The 14,556-nt window shown below is 31.1% G+C and overlaps 1 long non-coding RNA gene across 4 annotated transcripts; it reads left to right on the top strand.

Annotated features, from left to right (window-relative positions):
- The first annotated feature begins 8,598 nt into the window (after positions 1 to 8,598).
- On the top strand, positions 8,599 to 14,130 carry LOC145788880 (uncharacterized). 4 transcript variants are annotated; one of them, XR_014346472.1, is made up of 3 exons: positions 8,599 to 8,930; positions 13,432 to 13,611; positions 13,942 to 14,130. It is a non-coding gene; the product is annotated as an uncharacterized LOC145788880 (long non-coding RNA). The 4 variants fall into 4 exon arrangements; XR_014346474.1 differs by lacking the exon at positions 8,599 to 8,930 and adding an exon at positions 10,864 to 11,015; XR_014346473.1 differs by lacking the exon at positions 8,599 to 8,930 and adding an exon at positions 10,795 to 11,015 and having other exon boundaries at positions 13,432 to 14,042.
- The last annotated feature ends 426 nt before the right edge of the window (positions 14,131 to 14,556 follow it).

Below are 14,556 nucleotides of genomic sequence, written 5' to 3'. Positions count from 1 at the left end.
ACCCGCCGGCTAGCTCACGTTTGTGTTTTCAGGTGACAAAGTGACGTCGTACGGAGGAGCGTGGACTTGGTCAACAGGATTATATGACGAAATCTGGACGACTAAACTTCACCCCCATCTCCAATGAACTGTAAGTTTTGATCTTTGTTTTTTTTGTGCACAACAAGTTATATATATGTATGCTTATAGTATGGGAAAAAAAAATTTGTTTAGGATTTTTTTACTTGTTCTCTTTTTCAACGAAATCCTAAACTTACTAATATGTGGATTTAAGTTATGATTTATGAAATTAGAGAAAACCATTTGAGTTTTAAGATTTGTTTTTTTAATTTACAACCAGTTATATATATATATATATGTTTACATTGTGAAAAAATTTGTTTAGGGTTTTTTTAATTGTTCTTTGTACCCAAAAAAATTTTTTTTTTTTTGTTGAAATGGAATTGCAATGAAGTGTACCAATATAGGTACTAATTATTAACTTTAATTATAAAAGAACTTTTTAAAAAATAAAATTCAAGAAAAGAAAAAATATTCAGTGTGTTTGGTTTGAGTTTTTTGGATTAAGTTTTTTGAAAACTGAGTTTTTTGATTTTTGTGTTTTTTTGTTTTTAGTGAATATTTTTAAAATTTTAAACATTTTTTTTACTTTTTTAGATGCATGTTACTTAGATGTATCCAAAAAGTAAAAAATTTGTGAAAAAATATTTTAAAAAATTAATAAATACATAAAAATGCAAAAAATGTACTAAATTCTCGTGTATTTTTGGTATTTAGTGAATTTTTAAAAGGTTTTTTTCAATTTGTTTTTACTTTTTAGGTATATTTATGTTAGGTATGTCTAAAAACTAAAAAAAATTGTTTAACATATTAAAAAAAATCAGTAAAAACAAAAAAATATGAAAAACAAGAAAGTAGAATTTTTTGAAAAGTGTTTTTGAAAAATGATAATAAGAGCAAAAAGGACAAGTACATAACAAAAAAATTATTTTACAGCATATTCAACCAAATACTACTCTGTTGCTTAAATTCATAATCCCACAATTGTACCAAACAGTTAACAACTTTTGTATATAGCTAAAATTTATAATATGTTAAACTATAATATAAAATCACTTGCTCACAGCAGCACCAAACAAAATCCTCTTTCGTTTGTTTTTTCAACTTGGCCTCAATTTAAACTTTTACTTTGTTGGAACAATCTTCTGTGTAATTAAAATAACTAGAAATAAATTCAAACAAAATAAATAAATAACATACCAGATTTATTTATTGAACTGAAATAAAATTAAGACCAAGTCGAGTGTGTGACACTCTGTCCTTAAGACAGATTCGCCCCGCTGCGGTACTTACGGTTGAGTGGCGTCTATCTCCCAGGATACAATGATCTTCACAAATTGTAGTAGTACTCCAAACAATTTGTTCGGCGAACCAAACATTGTGTTCTAATACTCTCTTAATATTTATTCTTAAATCTAAAATGAAGAATAATGCAAAAGTAGAAAATTTTGGACAACAATGGGACAAAATTTCAGACTATTTTCGGATTGCAAAATCAGATACACGGACTGATTTTTCTCGGATTGAAAAAAAAAAAACCAGATAAAAAACTGCTAGAATAGATGATATTTATAGGCAACAAAAAGTCCCAAACAGGTATCAGTTTAATGAAATGAAAAGGTGCTATTGTTTTTCAATTCAAACAAAGTTGACCATTTGAACAGGAATATTCAAATTCAAACATTTGAAAAAGTGTTCCGCAGTTTTGTTGATGGAACAAATTCCAACCTGTAGAATCTTTGTTATTTATTCAAACTATTTCAAATATATATATATATATATATATATATTAAACTAATGAAATAGTTAAATAAATAAATAAATGATGAGGTACAAACTTTAAGAAACCACTTAGAAACTCAAAATTTGAATTTAGAATTAAATTAAATTCCCACAATTACAAACTTTAGGAAACCACTCAAGAATCCAAAATTTGAATTTTAGAATTAAATTAAATTCCCACAATAATTTTTTAAATGAAAAAATTCAAATGAATTTTATCTAAAAAATTAATGTTAGACTCGAAAACGACGTCATCTTCCCATTCACTCGTAAATGGTTTTGACGTTCCGTCTTCACCACTTCACCTCTTCGGACCCACCCCAAAAGACGTTTGGGGTCCACCCAAATTGGGTTAAAAAATATGCCTATATAAAACCATTTTTTCCAACAATCCCCCACATGAATGGAAGTTGACGGAGAGAAAATGCAACAATATGATCTAATCAGAGAGTACAGAAATTGAAAATATTCTGCAAAGGATAGGTAGCTTTTGGCTTTGAACCTTCCCTTGTGAGACACTATCGGATTTACTAGCTAACCAGTGAACATGATGTCTTGAACTGTTCAGCCGTTTGTGTAAACCAAGACAATAGAACTCACACAGTATATCTCCAGACACAGTTTAGTTCTCACTATTGTGTTCATTTTGGCCCTGAACAACCTGGTCTTCATGAGTGCTTTAGAGAATTGTAGCCCTTCACAAATCTCATAGAACCGGCCCAGTTCACACTCATATAGGTGATTCTTATGAAGAGTATCCTGCCATACTCTACTAGGTTTACCTAGATATAAGAATCATTAAAATTTTATTTAACCTTTAATGCTGCAGACATCACTTATTTCATCATAGAAATGGGTAGGAGTTGGACTCCACAGTGATCCTTCTGAGTCAATCACAACTCGGTTGTCCCTTTGAATCTAGATCTTGGGATCTCCAGTCAACTAGGTTGGGTTGCCATTGTGATAACTCTTACTTAATAGACTTAAGTCCCATTCCCTGCGATGAATTCTCAACTAACTCTCTTGCTAACCCTTTGGTTAGTGGATCCGCTATGTTGTCTTTAGACTTAACATATTCTATGGAAATAATTCCATTAGAGAGTAGTTGTCTTACGGTATTATGTCGACGACGAATGTGTCGTGACTTACCGTTATACATATGACTCTGTGCTCTACCTATTGCAGATTGACTATCGCAATGTATGCATATAGTAAGCACCGGTTTTGGCCATATTGGAATATCTTCAAGGAAGTGGCGAAGCCATTCTGCCTCTTCCCCAGCTTTGTCTAAAGCTATGAATTCAGATTCCATAGTAGACCTAGCAATACAAGTCTGTTTGGAAGATTTCCAAGATACAGCTGCCCCACCAAGAGTAAAGACATACCCACTGGTGGACTTTGAGTCTCTTGTATCCGATATCCAATTTGCATCACAGTATCCTTCAAGTACTGCTGGATATCTAGTATAGTTAAGCCCAATGTTACGAGTAAATCGGAGATATCTTAGAACCCTTATTATTGCTTTCCAGTGTTCTACTCCCGGATTACTCGTATATCTACTTAATTTACTTACTGCATAAGCTATATCTGGGCGAGTGCAGTTCATCAAGTACATTAAGCTTCCAATAATTTGGGCATACTCTAATTGAGAAATACTTTCCTGTATATTTTAGAAAGATACAAATTAACATCTACAGGAGTTCTAGCAAGATGATCATCATCTTTGCTGAATTTGTCAAGTATTTTCTCAATGTAATGAGATTATGACAAACCATATCCTTCTGATGTTTTGGTAATTTTCATACCAAGAATTACATCAGCAATGCCCATGTCCTTCATGTCAAAATGTTTATTCAACATTTTCTTGGTAGTTTTAATCATATCATTATTACTACCTATGATGAGCATATCATCTACATAGAGACATACAATAACATAACCTTTGTCTGTGTTTTTAATGTAAACACATTTGTCACACTCATTAATTTTAAATCCATTTGACATCATTGGCTTGTCAAATTTCTCATGCCATTGCTTTGGCGCTTGTTTTAAACCATATAATGATTTAACCAATTTACACACTTTCTTTTCTTTCCCTGGAACAGAAAACCCTTCTGGTTGTTCCATGTAAATTTCTTCATTTAACTCACCATTTAAGAAAGCGGTTTTAACATCCATTTGATGAATTTCTAGATTGTATAGAGATGCAATGGCAATTAGCATTCTAATGGATGTTATTCTAGTAACCGGTGAGTATGTGTCAAAGTAATCAAGACCTTCTTTTTGTCTAAATCCTTTGACTACAAGTCTTGCCTTGTATTTGTCAATTGATCCATCCGCTTTCATTTTCCTTTTGAAAATCCACTTATATCCAAGAGGTTTACAACCTGGTGGTAAGTCCACTAATTCCCAAGTGTGATTTTGTAAGATGGATTCAACTTCACTGTTGACAGCTTCTTTCCATAAAGGAGCTTTAGGACTGGACATAGCCTTTTTAAAAGTTAAAGGCTCATTTTTTACCATATATGTTAGAAAATTTGGACCAAAAGATTTTGAGGTTCTAGCACGTTTACTACGTCTAGGTTCCTCTTCTTCATTTTGATCTAACTCTTGTTCTTGATCATTACTAGTAATAGCATCAAAAGATCTTTTCTTATTACTAGTCTTTTGTCCAATCTTATTCGGAAATACATGTTCATAGAAGGATGCATTCCGAGATTCAATAATAGTATTTACATGCATTTCGGAATGTTCTGATTTATGAATCAAAAACCGATATGCACTACTATTCTTGGCATAACCAATGAAAGTGCAATCAATGGTCTTAGGACCTATCTTAGTCTTTTTAGGACTAGGAATAGCCACTTTAGCCAAACACCCCCACACTTTTAAGTATTTGTAGGATGGTACTCTTCCATGCCACAATTCATAAGGTGTTTGATTCACTTTCTTTCAGGGTACTTTATTAAGTATATAATTAGTAGAAAGTATTGCTTCCCCCCACAAGTTCTGAGGTAATCCAGAACTTATTAACATGACATTCATCATTTCTTTTAAAGTCCTATTTTTCCTTTCAGCAATACCATTTTGCTGAGGTGAGTAAGGAGCGGTGGTTTGATGAATTATTCCATGTTCTTTACAAAACTCACCAAAAGGTGATTCATATTCACCACCTCTATCACTTCTAAGTTTCTTGATTTTCTTACCAAGTTGATTTTCAACTTCATTCTTATATTGAATGAAAGTTTCCAAAGCTTCATCCTTGGTTCGAATTAAATAAATATAACTATATCTAGTATAGTTATCTATAAAAGTGATTACATACTTTTTTCCACATCTGGTTTGAATTGATTTAAAATCACAAATGTCACTATGAATTAATTCAAGTGGTTCCGTACTTCTTTCAATTGAATGAAAAGGAGTTTTAGATAATTTTGCCTCAACGCAAATTTCACATTTATGATTTGAATCAATGTTAAATTTAGGTAAACATTCCATATTAATTAATCTACGCAAAGATCCATAATTAACATGTCCTAGTCTGCCATGCCATAAATTTGAAGACTCAAGCAAGTAAGAAGAAGATGTAGTATTATTAATAACTGAGGGTACAACGGTCATTACATTTAACTTGAAAAGGCCATCAGACATGTAACCTTTTCCTACATACATCCCATTCTTAGTAAGTACAAATTTATCACTCTCAAATACTAGCCTAAACCCATTCTTACTCAACAAAGATCCGGAAACAAGATTCTTGAGAATGTCCGGTACATGCAGCACATTGTTAAGAGTGAGTTCCTTTCCAGATGTCATCTTGAGTACAATCTTTCCTTGTCCTTCAACTTTGGAAGTTGAGGAGTTGCCCATAAAGAGTTGTTCACCATTGTCCACTGTAGAATAAGATGTGAACATCTTTTTGTCGGCACAGATATGGCGAGTAGCACCAATGTCCACCCACCATTCTTTAGGATTTCCGACAAGATTTGCCTCGGAAACAACTGCAGAAAGATTGATGTCATCGACACCATTGGAAATATTATCCACTTCGGTCATGTGGGCTTGAGCAGGCTTCTTGCTTGTTCTTCTTTTGTTTTTGCCTTTGTTACGACAATCTTTGGCCTGATGTCCCTCTTTGTCACAGATGTAACATTTGCCATTAAACTTGTACTTTTTATTATCCCCCCCTTTAGAGCCTTGTGATGAACTTTCTCCAGAAGACTTTCGTTTCTTGGTTTTTGAAGTATGTTCCACCACATTTGCCTTAGACTCCATAGGAAGCTTACCAGCCCGCTTTTCAGAATTGCGGTTGTCCTCCTCAATCCTCAAACGCACAATTAACTCGTCCATGGAAATTTCTTTGCGCTTATGTTTGAGGTAGTTCTTGAATTCCTTCCAGCCTTTTGGTAATTTTTCAATTAAGGCTGTAACTTGAAAGGATTCACTGAGAAACATACCTTCTGCGTGAATGTCATGCAGAATGAGTTGGAAATCTTGAGCTTGGCTGATCACAGTTTTTGAATCAACCATTACAAAATCCAAGAATCTGCCAACCACAAATTTCTTTGAGCCGGCATCTTCCGTTTTGTACTTTTTCTCCAACGATTCCCAAAGTTCCTTTGCAGTCTTGATTGGACTGTAGACGTTGTATAATGTGTTGTTAAGTCCGTTCAAGACGTAATTCCGGCAAATGAAATCGGCATGTTTCCAGGCATCAACCGCAGCAACCACTTGCCGATCGGTTTCATCCTCTTTCAGGATAGGAGCATCTTCATGGAGGAAACGAGCCAGGTTCAGAGTTGTAAGATAAAACAACATTTTCTGTTGCCATCTTTTAAAGTCAGTTCCTAAGAACTTCTCTGGCTATTCACCGTGATTTACCGGTACTGTTACAACAGGAGAGGGAGTTGGCGTCATTGCAGCCACCACAGTAGTACTTGTTTGGGCATTCGTTTCAGTAGCCATCAATTCTAATATATAAAACAAAATTATAATTAGAATTTATACTACATAGAAAATTAAACCAAATTCACAGAATTAAATTCTGTAAAAATAAAAGAAACAAGAATGTAACTTTTATTTTCCAATTAATTTGAAAACAAAATAAATTTTTATTTAAACAAATTAATTCCACACAGAAAATTAAATTCTGTAAAATAAAAGAAATAAAAAACTATAACTTTTATTTTTCAATTAATTTGGAAATAAAATAAAATTTTATTTAACCAAATTAATTCCACACAAGAAATTAAATTCTGTAAAATAAAAGAAATAAAAATTATAACTTTTATTTTTCAATTAATTTGGAAATAAAATAAAATTTTATTTAACCAAATTAATTCCACACAAGAAAATTAATTTCAGTAACACTTCAATAATTAAAATACTGAAACAGAATTTTAATTAATGAAAACTCAGAAAATAATTTCTAAAACTCAAAATTAATTTCTGAAAAAATTCCACAAAAATATATTCTGAATTGTTAATGACACCAGTATCGTACTACTTGTTGTTGTCAAAGAAAAGAAACAGTATATTACTACTATCTGTCAAATAGCATGTAATCACTATTTGTTTTTCCAACCAGAATATTATTTTGTAAATTCACAGAAAATAATTTTTTTCCGAAATTATTTACGAAGAAAGAAAAAAGGGAAACAAACGAAAAATTCTGTAAACAGAATAATTCGAATCTGTCTTAAGATTGTTGGAACAATCTTCTGTGTAAATAAAATAACTAGAAATAAATTCAAACAAAATAAATAAATAACATACCAGATTTATTTATTGAACCGAAATAAAATTAAGACCAAGTCGAGTGTGTGACACTCTGTCCTTAAGACAGATTCGCCCCGCTACGGTACTTACGGTTGAGTGGCGTCTATCTCCCAGGATACAATGATCTTCACAAATTGTAGTAGTACTCCAAACAATTTGTTCGGCGATCCAAACCTTGTGTTCTAATACTCTCTTAATATTTATTCTTAAATCTAAAATGAAGAATAATGCAAAAGTAGAAAATTTTGGACAACAATGGGACAAAATTTTAGACTATTTTCGGATTGCAAAATCAGATACACGGACTGATTTTTCTCGGATTGAAAAAAAAAAACCAGATAAAAAACTGCTAGAACAGATGATATTTATAGGCAACAAAAAATCCCGAACAGGTATTAGTTTAATGAAATGAAAAGGTGCTATTGTTTTTCAATTCAAACAAAGTTGACCATTTGAACAGGAATATTCAAATTCAAACATTTGAAAAAGTGTTATGCAGTTTTGTTGATGGAACAAATTCCAACTTGTAGAATCTTTGTTATTTATTCAAACTATTTCAAATATATATATATATATATATATATATATTAAACTAATGAAATAGTTAAATAAATAAATAAATGATGAGGTACAAACTTTAGGAAACCACTTAGAAACTCAAAATTTGAATTTAGAATTAAATTAAATTCCCACAATTACAAACTTTAGGAAACCACTCAAGAATCCAAAATTTGAATTTTAGAATTAAATTAAATTCCTACAATAATTTTTTAAATGAAAAAAATTCAAATGAATTTTATCTAAAAAATTAATGTTAGATTCGAAAACGACGTCATCTTCCCATTCACTCATAAATGGTTTTGACGTTCCGTCTTTACTACTTCACCTCTTCGGACTCACCCCAAAAGACGTTTGGGGTCCACCCAAATTGGGTTAAAAAAATATGCCTATATAAAACAATTTTTTCCAACATACTTTAACTACATCAAATCATAATAACCCTTTTTTATTAATCATCCGGGACAAAACTCCTATACACCCAACATTTTTGACATTTACTACCATCTCCTTCTTCTTTCCCTTCCGCTCAAACCACTTGCCATTATTTTCCTTCCTTTCCTATGCTGCTACCTTCTTACTTATTCTTCTTCAACCTTCTTAGTAATTGGAACAAGTTAAGAACAATCACTGTGGTATCTCATCCCTGTTTTGTTTTATGTTGGGGTAGGAATAATGTTGAAAAAATCAAGAAAGTGGTGATGACAAGAGAACACTAAGGTTGCAAATGAACCAAACTGTTTATGAACAAGGTCAGCTCGTCTCGTCTCGTTTCATCTCGGCTCAGCTTAAACGAGTTGAGTTCGAGTTCAAATATTAGACTTGTTTAGTAAACGAGTTGAACTTGAGCTCGAATAAATTCGGCTCATCAAGCTCGGCTCGTTTATCTTTATTTAAATTATATAATAAATATATTATTTATATATTAAATAATAGTAAAAATACATTATTTATATATTAAATAATATTAATAATATTTTTATTTAAATAATATAAATAATATTAAAAAAATCTTATCGAGCTGATCAGCTCGAGTTTCATTAATATTAACGAACCGAGCCAAGCTCGAATTCAATAAATGAGCTTGATAAGCAAACGTGCCAAGCTCGATTCCACTCAGCTCATTTGCAGCTCTAAACACAACATGGCCAAAAAAGTGTCGTGATAATTTGTTTCAATTTGAAAGGAATAATACTAACAAGTGATAGGTGATTAACATATAAAGGGCAAAGATTATTAGTGATGAGAGAAAATATTTATCTATAACATATATAAAAAGAAGGTAAAAGTGGTGTAACATGGTGTAACGCTGGTGCCTCTGGCGTAAATCTATTGTTTCTTTGTTTGCGAAACAGATTTGGCCTGGCTACGTGGCCTTCAAATTACCACACACGACAATACAAACAATCAAATTCCATCATTTGGCCTAGTTACGTGGCCTTCATTTCCAATACCATTCCCCGTAGAATTTCCCCAAAATGGTGGTCTTCGATTTGCCTATTTCCCAAAGCTCTTCCCTACCACATGTTGTTGCAGATTTTGGTTTTACCCAGGTGGAATTCAGATCAACGACGCTAGGGGCGGAGGGAAGGAGGGCTCAGGGGGGTCACGTGCCCCCCCTGAGTTTTGGAATTTTTTTTTTTTTTTACAAACATAAAAAAAATATTTTATATAAAAATAAATTATAAAAATATTATTTAGAGTGAAATGTCAATGATATTTTTAAAATTATAAGAACAATAATTATTGTTTTGATTGAAAATAAAGAGACTACGATATTATTATCTATGAAAATTTCAATATAATGGTGATCTCTATCATTATTGATATGCAAACATAATTAATTTCAATTAAAATATAGAATTTATTGAATTGTTAAGTTACATTTAATATGCAGGGTTCACCCTCCGTGTGTTTCTTTATTATTGGTTGGTAATATCGCATGTCAATGATTGCGTGATATAGCTATATATTATATTGAATTTTTATGCATATTTTGTATAAAAAAACTACTTTATCATTATATAATTTATTTTAAAACTTTATATCTATGACTTTTTTTTAATGCTGTCCGTGATACACTAATTACAAATAACATATTCACTTTGTTTGGTTTGAGTTTTCTAAAAACACTTTTCAAAAAATTCTACGTTTTTGTTTTTCGTATTTTTTTGTTTTTATTGATTTTTTTTAATATTTTAAGCAATTTTTTATTTTTATTTTTAGACACACCTAATATAAATATGCTTAAAAAGTATAATTTTTGGGAAAAAATCTTTTAAAAATTCACTAAATACTAAAAATATAAAAAAATACAAAAAATTAATACATTTTTCATATTTTTATGTATTTATTAATTTTTTAAAATATTTTTTCACAAATATTTTATTTTTTTAGATACATCATGTATCTAAAAAAGTAAAAAAAAAAACTTAAAATTTTAAAAATATTCACTAAAAACAAAAACAAAAAAAATAAAAAACTTAATTTTCAAAAACTTAATTCAAAAAATTCAAACTAAACACACTGATTTTTTTTTAATCTTTTTTGAAGTCAATCGTAAAAATTATATGAAATATTTTTATAAATATTTTTAATATTGTAATTAAGAAGTGTCCCTCTGATTTATTTTCTTGGCTCCGCCGCTTAGCGACGCCGACAATGAAAAAGAAAACAAAATTTTTCCCTTCAAACATGGGTTTCTCACAAGATATATATATATATATATATCTTGTCGATGGATTGTCCTCTTCTTTCCATCACTATCGGTGTTCTTCCTGCCATAACGCTATGAAAATTGGGCATCCAAGGCTCTGGTCCTGCAGTTGCAAATCCTAGTATGTACATCTGTAATTTCATGGCTACTATTTACAAGTGTGTTGCACAATATTTAACCACACTATTTTTTCCCTACCCACATGTTTAGCAGATGCACACCATGTGTTTGTTAATATGTCTCAATAAATAAGGAGTTTACCTGGCTGAATTTTCTGAATAAAAAATAAGCCTCATCCAATTTTCTAAGTTGAAAATCCAAATCCAAGCAAGAGAAATGTATGATATATTACTTGAAAATATAAAACAAATAAATAAAGAAAATGAAAATCCAAAAACTATTAGAGACAAAATATAACTACAGTTCACTTCTCAAATTCATAAACCAAACACAATTTGTAGAAATATTTATGTGGAAAAGATTTAGCTGTAATGGTGTTACTTTGGATTACATACTAAAATATATGAAATTAATATAGCAAATCTAGGTTGGTTGGTTAATTAGCTGATGTATAGGTAGGTATGCAATTGTTATTCTGTCATTGTCATTCAGTAGTTGCCATCTATACGAACTGGGGGTCAATATTTGAATCCTCAAATTATTCATTGTTAGTTAGAATTCATACAAATATGTAATTTATAATCAAAAGAAAAAAACTAACCTGTACAGGAGTGTTCCGTCTAGTATTTTAATTCAAATGATGCCCAAATGGACAATCCAAAGAGCGCAAGTTTGGAATCATAGGGAAGGCAACCAACTCAAACAGAAAGCAATCAAGTTTGATTCCCCTATTTATGTCAGATCAATTCAACTTAAAACTACTAACATAGAAACATAAAAAAAATAAAAATAAAAACAGGAGGAGCAACCCAAAAAACCTAATAAAAATGGTCAAAAGCTTCATCTCCTTCTCTCTATGTTATATGACCAACCAATAACTATGTATCATAATTCTTTGGCAAATTGAAGTTACTCTCAAATGATTTTTTTCCCCAGTGGTTCTGGTTCTGTTGTGGAGTTTATATCTATATGTTTTGAATTTGGGTTTGAACTTGGGTTGTTGTCTTTGGTGTGAATTTGTTTTTTTTTTTTTTGTTTTGTTCCTTTTCCCATTGTGGGTAGAAGTGTAGTGCCTCAGGCTTAAAAGAAAAACGTAGCTGCAAATGATGAACCATGAGCCTACTAAATATAAACCTGAAGTAGTGCAATTACACAAGTTCAAAGATCATTAAAGAAAACTCTGCAAATCAGTAGCAGCCATTGTCATGCTTTTGTCATTCAGGAACAACAATATTAATTTGATCTACCTTGCTAATCACCCATTCAAACATTCTAAAAGCTTGAGTTAAGTGTATATGTATCATTTTCAGCAACCAAAAAAACAAAAAAAAAAAAAAATTCTAAAAGAGTTTTCCTTCTGGTATTTAAATTGGAATGATTCCCAAAAAGACAATTCAAAGAGCACAAGTTTGGAATCATAAAGAAGGCAACCAATCCAAAAACAGAGCAATCAAAGTGGATTCACCCATTGATTTCCTTCTCTCTATTTTATACTATTTCATACGACCAGCCAATAACTATGTATCATAATTCTTTGGCAAATTGAAGTTAATTCTGAAATGAATTTTCATCTAAAGTTATATATAATAGTAGATGTATATATATATACATATCTCTCTCTTTCTATATATATATACATATACTTCACTAAAAGTTATATATAATAGTTAACTTTCGCTTTTTCGATAACATATAAACAACTTTTGTATGTAATAACTTCAAATTTTTGGACAACATATAAATAACTATGGTATATAGTGTAAGAATATGCTTGCTAGCTTTTGGATACCACATATAGTAGCTATTTATTCTTGCATTCCAGGTGTTTTTTTTGCTTTGATATTGTGCATATGTATAAATTCCACTTAACCATTCCAAATTTATTACAGTGTGTGGTTGAGTGGTTAAGTATCAAGGGAAAAAACCTGATTACTTGTAGGCTCCGATTATTCCATTTCGTATTGTTGAAGAGCATGGATCTCATTGTGATAAAAAGCATGAATCTCATTGTGATAAAAATTTATTGTCGCAACTATCTTTAATATGACACCATGTTTCTTTATTTATAAATTTCTATAATTTATAAAAATTTATGTCCATAAGCTAGCCCCCTGTTCGAAGTACCCCTGTTCAATCTACCTTGTTATTGAACTTGTGTAATTGCACCGTTTCAGTGGATTTCAATTTGTCGCTTCAAGTTTATATTTAGTAGGCTTATGATTATGGTGCATAATTGTTGGCAGCTAAGTTTTTCCCAATTGCTTTATCTCTTGGGAATTGGGTAGGTAAGTTTTTACTTGATTGTTTTTATCATTTGCTAGATGTAGTCAATGTAATCTGGTTTGGATAGTGATGGGGGTATTCTCCAAGATAGTCATGGCAAATTATTTTTGGCTTGTCTGTTGTTGCTTGTGCAGTGTTCCAATATTGTAGCAGAAATGAAGGCATGACTATTTCGTATCGTCTACATTTGAATAGGATATTTGCTGGTTGCAGATTGGGTGACTCGAAATTTTTGGTGGATTTCCTGAATGATACATTTGGCTCCCTTTGGTTCTTCATTGATGATGTGCTTGTCATGCAGCAATTGTTGTCTGGTATTCATTGTTCAATGTCTCTTGGTTTTGAGGAGTCCAATGATAGTTTATGCTTTTGCTAATTGGGTTGTGATCATCAAGACTACATTTTCAAAAAAATTTATAGTCTTCCTTCTTTAGTTAAAGGTTCAGTAAATTTGGATAGAATAGGATCTGCCTATGTTAGGCTTGCTTGATGTTCCTCTTAATTTGTTGGTACAGTGTTTTTTTGATGCTCTTTTCCAGAGGTTCGACAAGAATGTCAGGGAAGCATTGAAAAATTAGCTAAATAGTTGTGTCTGGTGTTATGCATGCAATCTGTTTGCTAAAATGATTGGTACCATTTCACAGGTTCTGGATGGTCCCGCTACAGCTTTGTCACTGTGATATTTGGTTTTCTACACTTGTAGCTTTTTTTGGGTTTCTACACTTCTGATATTTCTGTTTCTACATTTGTAGCTTTTTCTTTTTCCCTTTTATTGTCAACTTTGTACAATAAATTTTTTTACCATAGTCAACTACTTTAGTTCATCATATAAATATACTCCACAACAATTGGAGTATTCAGCTGCATTTGAGCAGTAAATCCAAACCCATTAGGTAGCAATACTTACCATTTTGCAAAGTTGGTTTAACTTTCTGATGCATGTTCAATACCTTAAGTTCATGGTTTTCAAATAATTGAGAAAATATCTTATTTCAAAAGTCACGAAAGTCGGAACATCAAATTTTAAATTACAAATCCAAATCCAAAAACACACTAACCTCAAATATGTTTCCACAACGTATATAACTCAATTTTCGCTTTATTGCTTAAGCCATCAGATGGCGAAATATTAATAGTTATAAATTGAAATTATAAATTGGTCTAAAAAAAATATGAAAGACATATCACACATATTTTTTTAAATGCACATTGTAATATTTTCTGACTTTATAATATTAACCATAAAATTACTACACATT

This window comes from Camellia sinensis, chromosome 12 (assembly GCF_055761805.1).
Source record: "Camellia sinensis isolate YWXY chromosome 12, ASM5576180v1, whole genome shotgun sequence".
In the NCBI taxonomy this organism is placed as follows: Eukaryota; Viridiplantae; Streptophyta; class Magnoliopsida; order Ericales; family Theaceae; genus Camellia; species Camellia sinensis.
This window is presented reverse-complemented; position numbering and strand designations above follow the sequence as displayed.